We start from the raw sequence: 17,126 nt of genomic DNA, 5'->3' as shown, positions 1-17,126 counted from the left end.
AAGGTAGATGGCTACAATCGGAATTATAACTTTGCACCAAAAAAATAAGGGAAATCGGGCAAAATGAGACGTTAAGAGTCATTTTATCAGAAAGCGGTGTAGACCATTCGATTCCTCGTGTTTTTGCATAATAAATGATAGTTTTCCAAAATTTAGAACAGTTTAGACGATCGTCACAGAAATAGGTACCTTTTTTGATCAAAAATCCCCACTGTGCAATGGTGGAGTCGTATGTTTCTTATATAGTAGCAGCAACCTTTTCTGCAAACACTCCTTTTGTTAGATATCGGCATTTATTGTTCCTTTTGTAAAGAAACTTGCCGACTTCTATCCGCAGTAGCAGATTGCCTGCCACACAAGCACTTTCTGGCCAAATTTTTCCACCTCAATCGACTTCTCGTGGTCACTCACATCCTCCCCAATAGCTGCAGTGTAGAATTGTGGTCCCGGAAGAGTACTGGAATCCTCTTTTACATAAGTTTCATCGTCCATGAGTTCACGCGTTAGTAAGTAGAAGGCCCAAATATGTTTATAGTTAATTTTCGATACACTCCTTATAACTTTTTTATAACATTCATTTTACTATATTTTATGTCGTGTGATTTTTTCTTCCTACAATTTCTGCAAGAGCTCTCGAAGGAATTTGAATCGCGTTTAATTTTTACCTATCCCGTTTAGATCGAGTAACTCATTTTATAACTGCACATTTTTTGTCAAAGGTGCTATTGCTTGGAATTTACTAAACCCAATAAAAAATATTCCTAACTTAAGCACATTTAGAAAGAAATGTTCAACGTTACTAAACAAGTGGAAATGTTAATTGTAGTCAAAACAATGATTCAATAAATGATTTATAAAGTAACAAGTGCATTCAATCAATACGATTACGCCGCTGAGACAAAATGAAAAGACAATTGTCTTACGCTACTTTTGAACAAAAATAAACTAAACTAGGGATTTTTTTTCCTGGGTTTTCAGGGTTCGTCCACCAAAAAGTAATGGTGCAAAGTAAAATATTTTATTAAGGGTCCCCGACGATTTTTTTTTATGCACCCGTATAAAGTTACAAGGCGTCAAACTACAAATAGTGTCATAAGTGGCACTCAAGAGCGGATTAGGGCTAAAATAAGTTTGCCAGATTGCCCGGTTTTATCCGGGTTTGCCCGGATATTTGATGCAAAATTTCGAGAAAATCCGGTCCGGCCCGGTTGCCCGGATATCGTGAAAAAAGTCCGGATATTGCCCGGATTTTTTTACAATTTTCACGAAGAAACCAAAAAAAAACAAAGTTTTTTAATAAGGTTCAGCAAAATCGATTATCGGTATGGAAATTTTCAACGGTTGTTTCAAATAATTTCGTTGATTTACTTTTATAATCCTTTAAATATTTAAGTGTTCCAAAAAGTTGTTGGAAGTCTGCAACTACATTAAAAAAATATTAATTTCGATTTTTTTTTTGTATTTTTTCTTTACTTTTATATATAATAACACCTAAATTTTGCCCGGTTTTTGCCCGGTTTTTGGATTTGAAAAATTGAAATCCATGCCCGGATTTTGCCAGGTTTTTTCAAAAAAATGCCCGGAATTGCTAAGCCCGGATGGTAGTGAAAAAAATTCTGGCAACCTTAGGCTAAAAGCTCAAGAAAACTGTCTTTTAAAAGTGATTCGAATTTTGGTTCAAACTGTCAAAACTTCAAACACTGCCCGGGGAAGCGGCCGAAATGCTCCAATTTATCGCTACCAATCTGGGCGCCCTGTGTGCGCAGCCGGTGTTCCCCCTTTACATCGTGCCACGACGAACCAGGGCAAAAAATAAAATCTAAACCAAACACAGAGAGCTGTCAGTGAGCCAGGCCAGCCAAATCGGAGCGGCTTTGCGCTTCCACGGCTATCAACCGGCGAGCAGCGATTCAGTCGGTCCGCGAGAGTTCCCCCAGTCAGTCGAGAGTGAATTCGAAACAGTCCCAGGAGCCCCGAGTTCTAACTTACTCCAACAAACTAACTTTTCCAAGAAGTTTCGCCGGTTTTTAAGGTTGCGATTCTACTGTGACTAGTGAGTGAGTGATAGAAGAAAACAGTACGGTGTTTTTTCCTTGTTTTTTTTACTACGGCACACGAGTGTTGTGTTGTGCCTCTGTTTTGTTTTATTTAGCTTTCCCACTTTTCGGTCTCCCTCTTTATGGGAGCGAGAAGCAGTTGTTGGATTTCCCTTCTTCCGTAAACCGAATAATAATACCATCAGACAGGGTTCATCCAGCCAGCACCATTCCCTGGGTTGTTGGAGAAGAGGAGAATATAATCGGCATCGTCGAATCGAGTTTCCGAGTTTTCTTTTTTGCCCGGTGCTTCTTATTTCTATTCCACTATTATTTTGATGCCATTCTTGATTTTCACCGTGTGTTCTCCTTTAGGCCCTCGTTCCTTTAATGTGTTTCGTGCACGCGGCGAGCGAACAGAGTGCAGCGTTTTTTTTTATTAATTCACCAGTGCCCTGCTCTGGATATTTACGGGCTGAGCTGGGCTGGATGGATGATGTGGTAACGCTGAATAAGTTCCCGTAAGAAGCAGTAATTACGCAAAGATAGCTGAACAAGAAGAAGAACAAGAAGAAGCAGCAGAGAAGTAGTGCAAGAAGCAGATAAACAAAGAAGAACAAGCTCTGAAGAGCAGCCCATACATAAAACTCGGTGCTTCTCGGTGTGGCAAAGTGAGAGCATCGTGCACAGATGTATTTGCGGGAAAAGTAGTGCGAAGAACCCGTTAGATTTGTTATGGTACAGATTGGTAGTTGGTGGGCTCTCTGATGCACAAAGCTTGTCGCTGTTCTACGTTGCCGTACCCAAGGAAGGATCGACCCACGATTTTCTGACCTACACAGCGCTACGAAAGACAGCCCTGACATTTGTCTGGCATTCCGGGAAAGAATAAAGGTGGGTTGCTCGGAAAACCGGAAGTCACCAAGGGAAATGTTGTGTGGAGAATGACTGAGGAAAGATTGTTTAGGCGACCTCTAAAAATCCGTCGAATGTACTCAGACAAATATAGTAACAACCTCTAACAGTGGTGAAATTGTACCACTTTCAAGTACACCTCAGTGTTGTAGTACACGACATGATATCGTACCCCGATATAACGACAACCGAAGCGAGAGGGATGGAAAACCCAGCACCGAACTCGTGAAAAATCGATATTTCAATATGACTAATACACGAACGTGGCGGCGCCACCAAGTGGTGAATGGGACAGGCATTGACAAGACGAAGAACGATGACGAACGGTTTCTGGTGTTTGTAGATATTTTATACACTTTTTTCTAACCCCTCAATCAAAATCACTGTGTCCGATAGATACAATTGTTGTAACTGTTACAGTAGAATTGACACCTCTACCGAGTTTCTATACGAAATAAAGCTATTTGGATATCTTATAAGTTCGTCTGCGGAATGTTTCCGATTCGAATATAAGTAACTAGCTTCTCCAATTAGATGGTACCAGTGATGGTGACGATACGCGAAAAATGCGATTGCGACACAGGTGATGATAGTGATGTGATAACGAGACTGTTCCATCAGTTTACTAGCGAAGGTTGTTGGTTCGTTTTAAATAAACAAGTCGGCGCTATGAAGCTATGCTGTCATCATGGGTACACAATACAGTGATTGATTTTTTTCTTGTTCTGATTATGATGTCTTCTTGTTTTGAAAGTACACAATGTTTGGTAGATTCTGTATTATTTGGAACTTATATGTTTACATTTGGCTAACATTTTAATTTCACTGTATAATTAATATATTTTTCAAGTACAAAAAAAGTATACAACAATACAAATAATTACACAACTTGTTCAATTTCCACGTAAGAATTGGTATACGCAATAGAGTGTGTCAAAAAATCCCAAGAGTTTAATCCGTTTGGCTCAAAATTTACAAGAATATTTTTCCTGGTTCTTAGATATCATTGCCCCATTGCCCAGACTAACCAAAGTTAAAGCTCACTTAGCTCTTCTAAGAAGTATTCCGAGCAGACCATAATGCCGAAACGATAGCTGAACGATGGTGTTCGTGTTGGTATTAATATTTTTAAGGATAGCAAAATTAAACTTCACTGTGGTATCAACAGAAAAATGATAACATGATATTGTGCGAATAGCAAAACTATGCATCACAATGTTTTTCTTAATTCTATAGAATTCGATCCTGAAATATTATGGTATTGATTTTCATCGACAGTAAAATAAGGCGATACATATTTAACCCTAATCGTACCGGAGGGGGATGACATTTTTGGAATTTCGAAGAACTATAACTCCTATGATAGTTACTTTTTCGCAAATTGTTCTACATGACTATTTTTATTTTCAAAAGGCACGTATTTTTTCCTCTTAATAATTTTTATATTTTTTTTCCTGAAACTCCCTTGTTTTCTAACCGATTTTTACAAAATTTATGGATTTGGAAAGCTTGTAACGTGACTCAAATATGATTCTCAGCCAATGTTCAGCTACAATAATTTATTTTAAAGTTTTTGAAAGTATAAGAATGGTTTTTTTGAAAAAAAAAACATGCTTCGGGAAAAAGGCTGTAAGTTAGTTATTGAGAACACGAAACAAAGTTCACTTAGTGCCTGAGAAAGCTGAAGTTAGAATCTATTTGTTGTTATATGGACATATTTTTATAACATTTATTAGGATCAGTTCTAAAAGTTGCTTCATTTTAAAAATTCTTCAAAAATTCTGTGATTCGTATTTTGACAATCCGTGCAAAAATGTGCCTAATTATGTCAACTTTTCAACATTCTTTTCAAAATTTTTCTGGTGATGGTGATAATTTAAACAATTTTTACGGTTCCTTGATTGAAAAGTACGGTTTTTACACTACTTCTTTTACATTTTATGTGGACATGATACTAAGTGAAATTTTTTTGGAGCTCCGTAGCTGATCTTCTTCAGTCTTTCTTCCGAAGCATGTTTTTTCGATTTTTTTTTAAGACTTTGCATAACCGAAAACAGATGGGTTGTAGGTGAATTATTGTCTGAGGAACATATTTGAGTTACATTACAAGGTTTCCAAAACTATAAATTTTGTAAAAATCCGTTGTGAAACAAGAGAGATATAGCGGTTTTAAACGAAGATATCTAATTGATACTCAAGGTCTGATTAGGGTTTTTTTGGGTTTTCACGGTGCGTTCATGAAAAAAGTAATGATGCAAAATTAAAGATTTTAAGAACTCATTGAAGGTCCCCCATGAGTTTTTTTTTTATTTGGATGCACCCGAATAAAGTTACAAACCGTCAATCTTCCAATAGTATCATATTGACACTCAAGAGTGGATTAGGGTTCATAAACAGACCACGCATTGAAGAGAGTCAGTCATTAATTTCAGGTCCTAAAATGTTCCATACAGAAAAACTAAATTCTATTGACTAACTTTGAATGAATTTTATTAATTATAAACACTAACACTAACACTAAACATACCGACACTTTGTATATACCTATTCATACCGCGAGCAGCCAAATGACGGCAAACGCCATTTTTGCTAAAACTCTCTTGTTTCTCAACTGATTTCTAAAAAATGTATAGTTTTGAAAAGCTTATAACGTAACTCAAATATACTTCTCAGACGCTACAATCAATTATTTTAAAGTTATTTAAAGTACAAGCTAATTTTTTGTGATAAAACATGCTTCAGGAAAAAGACTGTAAATTAGTTATTGCTCGAAAAAAAAAATTCAGTTAGTGCTTAAAAAAGCTGAAGGTAGAAGCTATATGATGCATATATGCAACACTTTGTTTTCAAATTTTGTTAAGGTCATAGCCACAAAAAATGTGAAAAAGTTGTGTAAATCCCGTACTTTTCAATCAATTAACCGCCAAAACTTTTCCTGTTACAGTTGAAAAATTTCAAAAAAATAAATTGGAAGGTTGACATAATTTGTCACATTTTGGCATCTTTAGATTTTTTAAATACGAAATATAAAATTTATGGCGGCTTTTCAAAGGTAGCTGTTTTTCGAACTTTTTTTCAATTTGGATTTTCTGAGACAATTCCTACACCTAAATTCAACTTTGCACTGGATTTTGAGTACGTTAACGTAAGGTTTAGGCAATAAAACTATATGCCAAAGAAAGAAAATTTCATATCGATTTCAGTGATGTAACTTTATTGGCGGTGCGATGCTGAATTTTAAATTTGGTGTCATCTTGAAAAAAAAAAAACTTTTGCCAAAAATCGACTTAAACATCTCAAAAATCACCAAAGGAAAATCGGAAAATCGGAACTTTATTTTTTTTTTGCCAAATGACTTATTTAGAAATGCATAAAACGTCAAGATCTGGTGTTACCTCGAAAAAAATATTTTGGTGAAAGTTCGACTTTCTGGAATTTAATCAGATTTCCGAAATAAAGTCGATTTTCTGAAAAACGACGAGGTCCCAAAAAGTTGATTTTTGACCAAAATTTCAAAACTTAGAGTGCTTTGAGGCACGCCTAAATCAAGTCCGATTAAGCTGAAATTTTGTACATGTCAGTTCAGGGTGGATTTGATTTAAATCAAAGTGATTTAAATAATGATTTAAATCACGATTTATATCACTTGATTTTGATCAGTGATTTAAATCAAAGTTCCTCAGTGAATAAAATACCTGAAATTTAGTGAGTATGGAATGGTTTTTATTTCATTTTACTACGTTTTTAAGCATCGAAGCATCCCCTCGGGAATTTAGAACTGATTTTTTTCTTGCTCCTTGTGATATTTCGAAAGTAGTGATTGATGAGAATGCCGAATGCTTGTCCACGTAGAAGGCGGTTGGAGTTTGGATGATGTCCTCGTGGACATACTTCATAAATATCACTCAACTTTAATTCAATGAATATATTTTGATATGATGTTCGCATTGGCAAACAATGTCCGCTTAAGTCTGCTCAAAATAATGTTCATTTCTTTCAAGGAAACTGAAATAACTTTTTTTTTTCTTTTTCTTATAAAATCATGTGATTTTTTTTTATTTTTTTCCTTATATATCAACTCTCAAAGTTTTTAAAAGTTATGAATTAGAATTTATTCTATTTATTTGATCTTTTGATTTCTCTGAAGCAAGAAGGCTGATTGAGTGCTAAATTCTAACTCGTGTAGTCCGTCTATAAAAAGTGTTTGGTGAATTTCGATAATATTTTCATTCAGTAAAGGAATTGCTCATTTGTTAATGAAATAAACCATTTTAATTAAAAAAAAAACTTTTAAAAATTTTATTCAAACTATAAAATTAGACGAGGACAGTGGAAAACATGCATAACAAAGGAGTAAGCTTACGAAGGAATTTAACAAAAATTTTCAAGACAACCGTCAATTGTTTCGAGTCGTTAGATACAAAGTCGAATCGATGTGGATTAAGTTGGAAAAGCTTTGGTCTTTGATGAATGTTGAAAATCATGAATCATAATGTTACACTTATACAGCCTTTATAAAGCTGAGTATAACAACTCAGCTTTATCACATGATTGAAGAACCTTCGGATGCTAATATATTTCCCTCAAATCCAATTTATAAAACAAATTCTATTTAAATCAAAAAAATCTGATTTAAATCAAAAAAATCCGATTTAAATCAAAAAAATCTGATTTTTTTGATTTTTTTGAAAAAATCATTGATTTTTATCCACCCTGTGTCAGTTTTTTTACCGAACTATAAAATGTATGTACAGACCCCGATCGATTTTGGCAATATCGATTTTAGCAATATACTAAAAATACGGGTTTTTTGGTCACTTTTTTATTTTTATTTTATTTAATCAAAATTAATATAAAACGTAATATTAGTATGATTTTTTTTAATTTGGCCTAATTATATTAGTTTTAAACAGTACAAAAATAATTTTCCATGTTTTCCTGTTTAAAACGTATATAATTGAGCCAAATTTTAAAAATTTATGCTCATATGTACATCAATTTTGATTAATTTAAAATAAAATTTAAAAACAAACAAATTGACAAAAAAAAAAAACGTTCGATTTTGGCAACATAAAATTTACAAGCGTGTTGTCAAAAACGAATGGGGATCTGTATATGATCGGTTTTCGAAATTCGTCATGACTAAGGTTCCCAGAATTTTTATAGCACGTATCTGGGCCAGACATCTGACTTAGAAATTGTCTACCAAAAATCTGGCAATATCCAGGTACATTGAATAAATCCGGGCTTTTTTCAATAACCCAGGCAACCGGGCCGAACCGGACTTTTTCAAATTTTGTATTAAATATCAGCGCAAACCCGGATAAAACCAGGCAATCTGGCAACCTTATAAATTTGGCTGCCACCCTAGTAGGTATGTTATAAAAGTTAACGTGATTATCAAAATATAACTCACAAAGGGTCATTTTCCTGATGATGTTAAACCTCAAATATAGTTAAGTTTCATTCACAAAATTTGAGATGAAATTGATTTTTGTTTTCAATTTTTATTTATTTAAAGCTATTGTTCGGGTTTAGTAACCCGTAAAGGCGAGAATGGATTTTCATTTCGTTTAACTGCAAGATAGTGCTGCCATATATATCTTGAAACTAGAAAAATAGGGGGTTAGTGTTAAAAAATCAATGTTTTTGAATGGGCAGCCTGTTTTTCAGATTCAAATCCAACCAAGAACCATTATTTTATGGTTTCTCGTCTTTCAAAACTAGTAGTTTGTAAAAGTATTACAGTTCAAATGTTAAATTCGTAGTTGCTAGAAGAAAATCTCGTAAAAACACTTAAAATCCTTATAAAACCATATAAGCTGCTTAAAATGCAATTATCTATTCAAATACATCGTAGAACATTATTATTCACTCATGTGATAAATTTTAAGAAATATTCAAGATTTTGTGGAAAACACAAGTGGTACTTTTTTATTTCGTACCTCTTTTATATTTTTTGGGTCTCAGAGCCTATTGGTGTATCGAAAAAAAGTTAACTTATGCTTGCACTATCAGTGGAAAATTTTTTGACGGTAACCAACCAATGATTTTTTAACAAGCAAGAAATAGAGTGATAATATTCTTGTTTTGCTCAGTGTAGAACAAAGATGAATGACTCCAAAACGTTTGAGTACAATCTAATACATGGCATATCTCAAAACTAAATATGAAAATTATTTGAAATTATTATTTCAAATTTGATGTGAAGTAAAGTCATTATTTTAGATAAAGAATCAATCTTCATTGCCATTTTTATTTCGAACTTTAAGAAGCAGCTTTCATTTGAAGAGGTTGTTCTTGATATTGAAAATCCAATTGAAAACAATATACTAATAAACAAAAATTAAAATTACTTTTAACACAAATTCCTTCAGCTCTACAAAGTTTAGCGAAACACATCGGGTCAACTATTTTATAATTCATAACGATTCAATCGGCCTGGAATTGAAAACCTGTCCGATTCCCTAGTGTTTGATGTTACACTTGAGCTCGAACTCATGGAATCGGTTTGGGAAATAATTGTTCTATCAATTGAGCTAAACACCTAATGTTTCCATAAATTTTAAATATAAATAAATTTGATCAAGATTCATAAGAAACTGAAATTTATTATAAACTTTATTCTATGAATGAGTGGTTGTTGAGCAAGGTTGCTGAAATAACAAAAAAAACTGTAAATTCACAGAATTTTGAGCAAATTTTTGTCACAGAATCTGTGTCATAGAACATAGAATTTTGAAATATTCACAGATTTCACAGAATTTTTGAATTTCGAATGGTTTCCAAAATTATAATTTTTTTGGTCAATATAAAATTTAGATTTCTTATTTTGAATTAGAAAAGTATTATGAGATTTTCAATTTAAACTGATTTTTCCCAACTAAAATATAAAATAGAATAGAGATGTATCATGAATTTTCAATGAAATCAAAGGAATTTGCATCGCAGAAATCCATCACAGATTTTTTGGATAAATCACAAAAAATCTGAATTATTTTCTCGAAAAAAAAAACCTTGATTTAGAGCAATGTACATTTTTTTTCCAAAATCTGTAATTTAAGGCATCTTCTTTGTATTACTGACTTTGTCGTTAACTTCAAAAGTTGTTTGGGGAAATATTACTCTAAATGCACACATTCGAATAATCTATCAAATATACTAACGAATTTAATTTTTGAGGTAAAAAAAGACTAAAATTTGATTCTTTCATAAAAAGATATAGTGAATCAAAGTTAAAATTGGATATCGGTAGTGAATTTTGAATAGGGCGAATGCTTCAAATGTAAACAAATGGAGTTATCCGTAGGTGATGAAGTATGTACGTTCGGGGACCTACATTTTGAATGTTCATTGTACAACGTTAACAGAACGATATTTGGTTTTCCAGATATAAAGAAAACATAATAGAATTTTCGCTGAGAGCTTATGGAGCTGTTAAACTTTGAACGCATTTTTCTCGAAACAATGGTTTTGACACATTCGCCGTATTCAAAATTTTATGCCGATATGTTTTTGAAGTAAGAAATAAATTTGAAAGGATATCTTGAGAACAACTTTGGAAGGCTGAGTTTCTGTTATTTACGAAGAAACATTAATTTTTGGACTTTAGAATCTTCAAAGTTGAAATTTAATTGAAGTTTTCACAGTTACACAAAGATTAGGAATGAGAGCAATTAAAGATGTTTACATTACAAAATGGTTTCGCTCAAGATAATACTTTAGTTCCGCTCAAGATCTGAATTCTTTCTTCAGTAAATCAGCTCTAGAGTTATTAGGGTTTATTCTAAAATATTCTTCAAATCATCATTAAAAAGCAGAAACCAAGATCTATCCGCTGAACTAAAAAAATCGTTCGGATATAACCCTTATCCATACCGCTTGATCAACTGCTCCGAGTTGCGTTGAATTGAGCCTTTTAGTTCCTCTCAAGATCATTTACCCTTTCTGATATCTATTTGAATCAGTTTTCAGTGGTTAATGAAAAAAATGCCGGTTGGATTGACATGTCCAGAATTCCAATGCCTGAAATGGCGTCTTCGCTTTGTATCATAACTGGCAAATGGAGATGCCAGCATATGAAATAAACAGCTCGTACGGTTTATCAATTACAATAGACGCGAGATAAAAACGAATTAATTTTGCAGTATCAAATTATTGGTGAAAGATGGATTATATTCTCTTTCATCGTTGTTTTTTTTTAGCTTTTGTTATAATGTTGGTATTGAAAAGTAATGAATATTTTTACTCTAAATTGAACCTTTAAAAATTATAAGCGCATATGCTTTAGCTTGCATCTTGAAAGTGGACTGAATTATCGCAACGCATTTAAATTTTGTATAAAAATTTGTATTGGAGAAGACATTTTTGCATATAAATTCATCCAGAAAATTCAGATAAGCTTGAAATTAAGTTTGTCTTTAATAATTGGTTTTGCTTATTCTTAAGCTTTATTTTTTACTAGCTCGAAAAGAAGCTTAGAATTTTTTTGGCAAAAATCGAACATCTTTTCTAGGGTACATGTTTGTTCATAGGTACATATGAAAAGTACTCCAAAAATCAAAGAATTTAAATCATCCAAAGTTATATTTTTCTGATCTTCCAGTACATCTCTAGTGATTTTTGAATAAAAAAAATTGTTTTCCCATACACATTTCAATACAAAATTAAAACTCGTTGTGCTTACTCAGGACTCAATGAATCGCTTCCAAAACTTTTATTGCTTTTTTCAGCAGTCAAAATAACTAAAAAAAGTCATGGGAGATGCAAAAATTTATAAATAGGAATTTCCATACAAAACTTGCAGCGGTCTAGTGTACACATTTTTGCATCGAGATTGTTCCGATTGACACAAATAAATGCCCATTTCTGTAACTGTTTTAACTGTTGTTGCATCTCCTACGAAGCATTTTTTGAAAAATATTTTCAACTCACTCTGAATTTCTCTGATGATTTAAAGCTTCAAAAGCACCATGACAGCTTTTAAACGCACTCAACCCAATAAAATATGTACAGCGTGTACGATAAAAAAAAACAAACAAACAAGTTTGATGTTAATTTTTTCAAACAAGCAAACGAACAGGCCTTTTCAAATTACAACCCAATAGAATTCTCTATCGCAATCGACGGTAGTCAGTCGCCAAACGAGAAGAAGAAAACTCGGAACAAAGCCCTCAAGACGTGATACGGTCTTTGCGCGCAGCCCTTTCTCCACTAAACTTAATCCACTAGTCCAGGGAGAAGAAGCCCGATTAGTGCAAGAATGGGGAGGAGCACATGGTATGGAATTAGGGTAAGGTGTTTTAGAATTTTTTGCGCATAATATCATGGAAATGTTGTGTGTAGGGTTTGCTTTGGAACATATGGAAAATTGAATCATTTGATTAAGGTATTCTCATTTTTAGGTAGAAAATTAATGAGATGGTGTCAGAAGTAGTGAGAGTAGACATACGTGAGTGTACCCTAAGTCGGGCTTTTCAAACCATGGAAAATAATTTATGTTCAAGAGAGACTACAACAGTGAAGGGATCGAACGAAGCGTGAATACAAGACAACAAAAAACAGTACTCCGGTGATCCATATAAAATAAGGTCAACCGTGGAAGGGTTTAATGTAATTGATCAATTTGTTATCCGTTTAGATTATTTGTTGAAAAATACCTAAGCGTATTCCCACGTAAACTTGTAATCGTAGGTTTGTAATTGGTGTATTTTATATTTACATAAATAGTCTTAAACTTATATCCAAAGTTAAGTTCTGAAACTTTAATGCCTTTGAGTTGTTTATGGCTTTGTGATTGTATTAAAAAATCTTCTTTCGTGAGAAAGACATGTATGAAACTGTAAAACGCAAGTATTTCAATTTCAAAAAATTACATGAAACCCTGGTCAGGAGACAGGTATAGAAAGTTTCTCAAGAAAAATCTTAATTAGGCGGGAACAAAGTTCAGCCGGATTTGACCTTCTACGCAACCAAAACAACATTAACTCTTAATTAGAAGTCATATTAAATGCATCATGGCGACACGCCATGCCAACATCAACTCGAGGCAGCAAAAAACTGTTAAGTCTCCAGCCAGACGGTATCTGATGCCTAGCTTTTGGTCTTCCCGGTTTTCCAGGTCTGAATCTGCTGGGGGGTTCTTTATTCAAGAAACCTTAAAGACTCGGTACAGAGCTATATGTCAGTCGTCCACAATATGAGAATCTGTGCCACAACAAGTCGGGAGAAGTTGGGAAACTATGGCTCCAATCCCCATGGTTTGTGTACTTTTACGTTGGCTTTACCGGTTTGTTGGCTGTTCTTCTGGCAGAAGGAAAATGAGCGAAAAACCTAGACCCCAAAGCTCCCAGATTGTTTCTTCCCGGCAATTTCGCTCGAGGGAAAAAAGAATCTCGGAGTTCGATGAACTCTTTTTCCCGCCGCCAGGCGTCGTTGTAGGCCTCAGTTTCTGGGCTGCTGGCTACATTTCCCCCCGGTAGGAACCTATCTTTTCTCTGGCTGGCACAGTGATGAGTTGGTTGAGAGATTTGTGCTTTTCCCGCCACCCAGTTCACCGGTTAAGATTGTTATTTTCTGCGCAGCTAATGCGCTTATTGTTTATTGTTATTATTGAAGCGAAAAGAACAAACGGTTCTGTTGAGTAGTTTTTTTTTTAACAAAGGTTTTATTTTGATAACTGATAGCTTATCACCATAAACAATGGCAATGTTTTATAATACTTCTCTTTAATGGGCTTGTGATATAGCTCAGTTGGCAAGTCTGTTGTCTCCTGAGCCGATGTCCGTGAGTTCGAGCCCAAGAGTAAACATCGAACACAGTTGTATCGGATAGTTTCTCAATAACGATCCGCCAACTGTAACGTTGATAAAGTCGCGAATGCCATAAAGATGGTAAAACGACTATAATCGAAACAAAAAAAAAACTTCTCTTTAATGTTTTCAAGTGGGGCCATACATTGCAAAACTGGCATATAGTTTAATGTGTTGAGTTGTATGAGTAACACTCTTGAAACAATATTTCTTCTCGTTATGAATGAAATCATTGATTTTTCCCATACGCATTAGCGCATTCAAGTCAGAAATTGAGAATTGACATGTTTCTTTCCCCTTGACTCTATACTTAAGTAGCCAGATTGCCCGGTTTTATCCGGGTTTGTCCGGATATTTCATATAAAATTTCGGAACATTCCGATCCGGCCCGGTTGTCCGGATTTATTTACTTTATTTGGCAAATCGAATAAAAAAAAGCAAATAGTGTTGTAATTTGTTTTTTTATTCATGGCTTAAAAATGATTTTTTTTTCAATAAGTTTTTTAAAAATAATCATGAAAGTCATGGAAGCCTTAAATACGATTTAAAATCTGTTGATAGATCTTGGTGAAATTTCTTTTTCAATTTTTTTTATGTTTGTTGAGTAATTTCTGGGATTTTACAAAATTTGCCCGGATATTGCCCGGATTTTGGTCGTCAATTTTGAAATCAAATGCCCGGATTTTGCCAGGTTTGCCCGGATACGTGCTGAAAAAATATCAAGTTCGAAAATATACTGACACATAACAATAAAACGGGAACAAATGCAACACAATATTGTTATGCTGAAAACTGAATCAAACCGCCATTTATAACAGATAACTAAAATTTGTTAAATCAAGCAGCATATGTGAAACGCAAAGATTGTTTGGAAAATTTCGCATAGCATGGCCGACCATTTCAACCTTATTTTGAAGCTCATTCAACCATCGAGCATGAGATTCCGTAAATCCAGGATTATAATAGGGATTGATTTAAACCTCGATTTTCTAATCGGAATCTACAAAATCTAGGATTCAATTTGGTTTAAGAAATCTTTAAAGTTTCAATATTCATGTATTTTACAGAATTTTTTTAGAAGTCAAAATTACTCGCGGTCTTCGGGGAAGTTGATCATTGAATCATAATCTTCATTTTCGAAATCTTTTAAATGTTCTCAAGTTTTGCCAAAAAATTCTTAAACGAAATGACAGAAAAAAACTAAAAACTAGCACTTGAATTTTTTCATTGTTGATGATAAAAATGACAAAAATGACAGAAACTCACACAGAGCCGGTTTAAGCCTTCGGGGAGCGAGGTAAAAAAATGTCACTGACACTGCCTTAGAACTTAGTTTAGCTGCTAAAACCTAGTGCACATGAGGCTTCCAGGAAGTTCTTATAAGTGCAAACAAACTCTTTCTTTAAAATCGCGCATCAAATTTCCTACTCTATGGTATCACTGAGGAAAATCTTTGAGTGTTTCATATTTAATATTTTAATTTTTAAATATTCTTTGTTGAAGACTTCAAAACAATTTGACTTAAGCTTCAAAATTATCTAAGATTGATTTAAAAAATCTTTAAAGTTTCATCAAAATTCCTGTATTTTACATATTTTTTTCAGAACTCTAAATAACTGGGGGTCTTCGGGGAAGTTGATCATTGAATAAAACCTTTCTTTTCAAAATCTTTGAAATGTTCTGAAGTTATGCCAAAAAGTGCACAAATTTCAGGAACAGAATGACATAAAAACAACTAATTGCATATTTAGATTCAGCACAGGCCCGTGCGAAGGACTCGTCCATGGGGGGGGTTTTTGAAGTCCAATTTTCGTTAAAATTAATAAAAATCCCAAAATTGCATAAAAATGTGAAAATAGATTTTTACAACCATTTTCTTACTCCTGGCCATCACACAAATTCAAATCACAAAATGAATCATAATCAAAGTTTTTAATAAATGTTTCATAAATCATTCAAATTAGGTTCCTTATTCTGAACTAAGAATTCACTTGAAGTTTAAAGCAATCTAGTTTACAAATATGTATGAGTCAATATTTCCGAAACACCAGCAAACGAATGCGTTTAAAAATTTCGTATTGAGCCAGAATATAAACCTTCGGCCTTAAGAATGAGTGCATATGAAAAAACACATAAAATACAACACCAGATTGATAAAAAAAATATTCGAAACTACATCATATCAGGTCAGAAATTGACCATGATTAAACATTAAAGAGAACACAGAATTATAAAGCTTATTTTGACTAATTTTGGAGCGTTGAGTTTTTATCTATCAGCATTTGTTTTCGAGGTTTTTATGAAAATAGGCAAAATCCATTAAACAAATTAAAACACTTTTTTGGCAAAACTTTAGCACATTGGAGATATTATGAAACATAAATTTTTGACTCAATGAAAAACTTGCCCGTAGGCCGTGAGTAATGACTCCTGTGAAAAAAGTTATTGAAGTTTTTTTTTTGTGAATTTTCTCCAAATCTTCCAAAAAAACGGGATTTTTGACATAATTCAAAGAAGATTAAAATTAAATTCAATCTTGGATATTTCTTAAAGCGTGAGTGAAATTATTTTGCAGTCTTCAAAAAAGTTGTAAACTTCAATTTTCTGAACTTAACCATTTTTTTTTAAATCACATTATTGATAATTAGATTCAATGTATAAAAAAGGGAAAAAAATTAACATTAAATAAAATTATCAGGCGCAGGTTTAATAGTTTAAAATTTTAAGCTTTGGACATTTTTTCGCTGTAAGTTGAGATATTAGTTCCTGGAAAGGACTGACTTTAAATTTCGGTAAATTTATTTTTAAATCGAAACAAAATATTAATATGAAAAGATAAGTTTTTTTTTAATTTTAATAAAAATCATTTGAATCATTTGAAAACAAATTTATATTATTGTAGGAATGTAATTTACCATATCCGAGAGTGAAAACTTTACGTTAATCCCTCTATAAAGAAACGATACAAAAATGGGGACAATTTTTTAGTGCTTATTTTTTAATGATTGATTTGGTAGATTTTGGCGTCATGAACTCATATTTTCATGACGCAGATTAGATTTTATCTATCAACTCTATGTATAGAGTTTAATTTATTAACAAATTTGTTGAAACCTGCAAAACGATTTGATTTTTGCTTTAAAAAATTATCTAAAATTTTATTTAGCCTAAAACTAATAAAAATTCATTAAAATTCTCGTATGGAATGTAATCAAACCAAAAGAAAACATCATTCACTTTTGGTTTTACAAATAACATGCTGTCTTCGGAAAAGTTGATAATTAAGTTAAAAGCTTTATTTTAAAATTTGTTGTAATGTTTTGAAGTTTTGTCAAAAAGTCAGAAATTTCTTGAATGATTTTGA

At 33.1% G+C, this 17,126-nt stretch overlaps 1 protein-coding gene across 3 annotated transcripts in view; it reads left to right on the top strand.

Moving 5' to 3' along the window:
* Positions 1–17,126, top strand: part of LOC129743398 (dystonin) — a 532,614-nt gene that overhangs the window by 10,383 nt on the left and 505,105 nt on the right. Inside the window, exon 1 of one of the 3 annotated variants that reach the window (XM_055735400.1) lies at positions 2,018–2,930. The exons of 1 other annotated variant lie outside the window; for it this stretch is intronic. The gene's annotated coding sequence lies outside the window, so the exon portion shown is untranslated. Of the gene's footprint in view, positions 1–2,017; positions 2,931–17,126 lie in introns of those variants that run through there. One more of the 3 variants, XM_055735402.1, reaches the window with a different exon arrangement.

This window comes from Uranotaenia lowii, chromosome 2, assembly GCF_029784155.1.
Source record: "Uranotaenia lowii strain MFRU-FL chromosome 2, ASM2978415v1, whole genome shotgun sequence".
Classification (NCBI taxonomy): Eukaryota; Metazoa; Arthropoda; class Insecta; order Diptera; family Culicidae; genus Uranotaenia; species Uranotaenia lowii.
The sequence above is the reverse complement of the archived record's forward strand: the minus strand, read 5'-3'. Positions and strand labels throughout refer to the sequence as shown.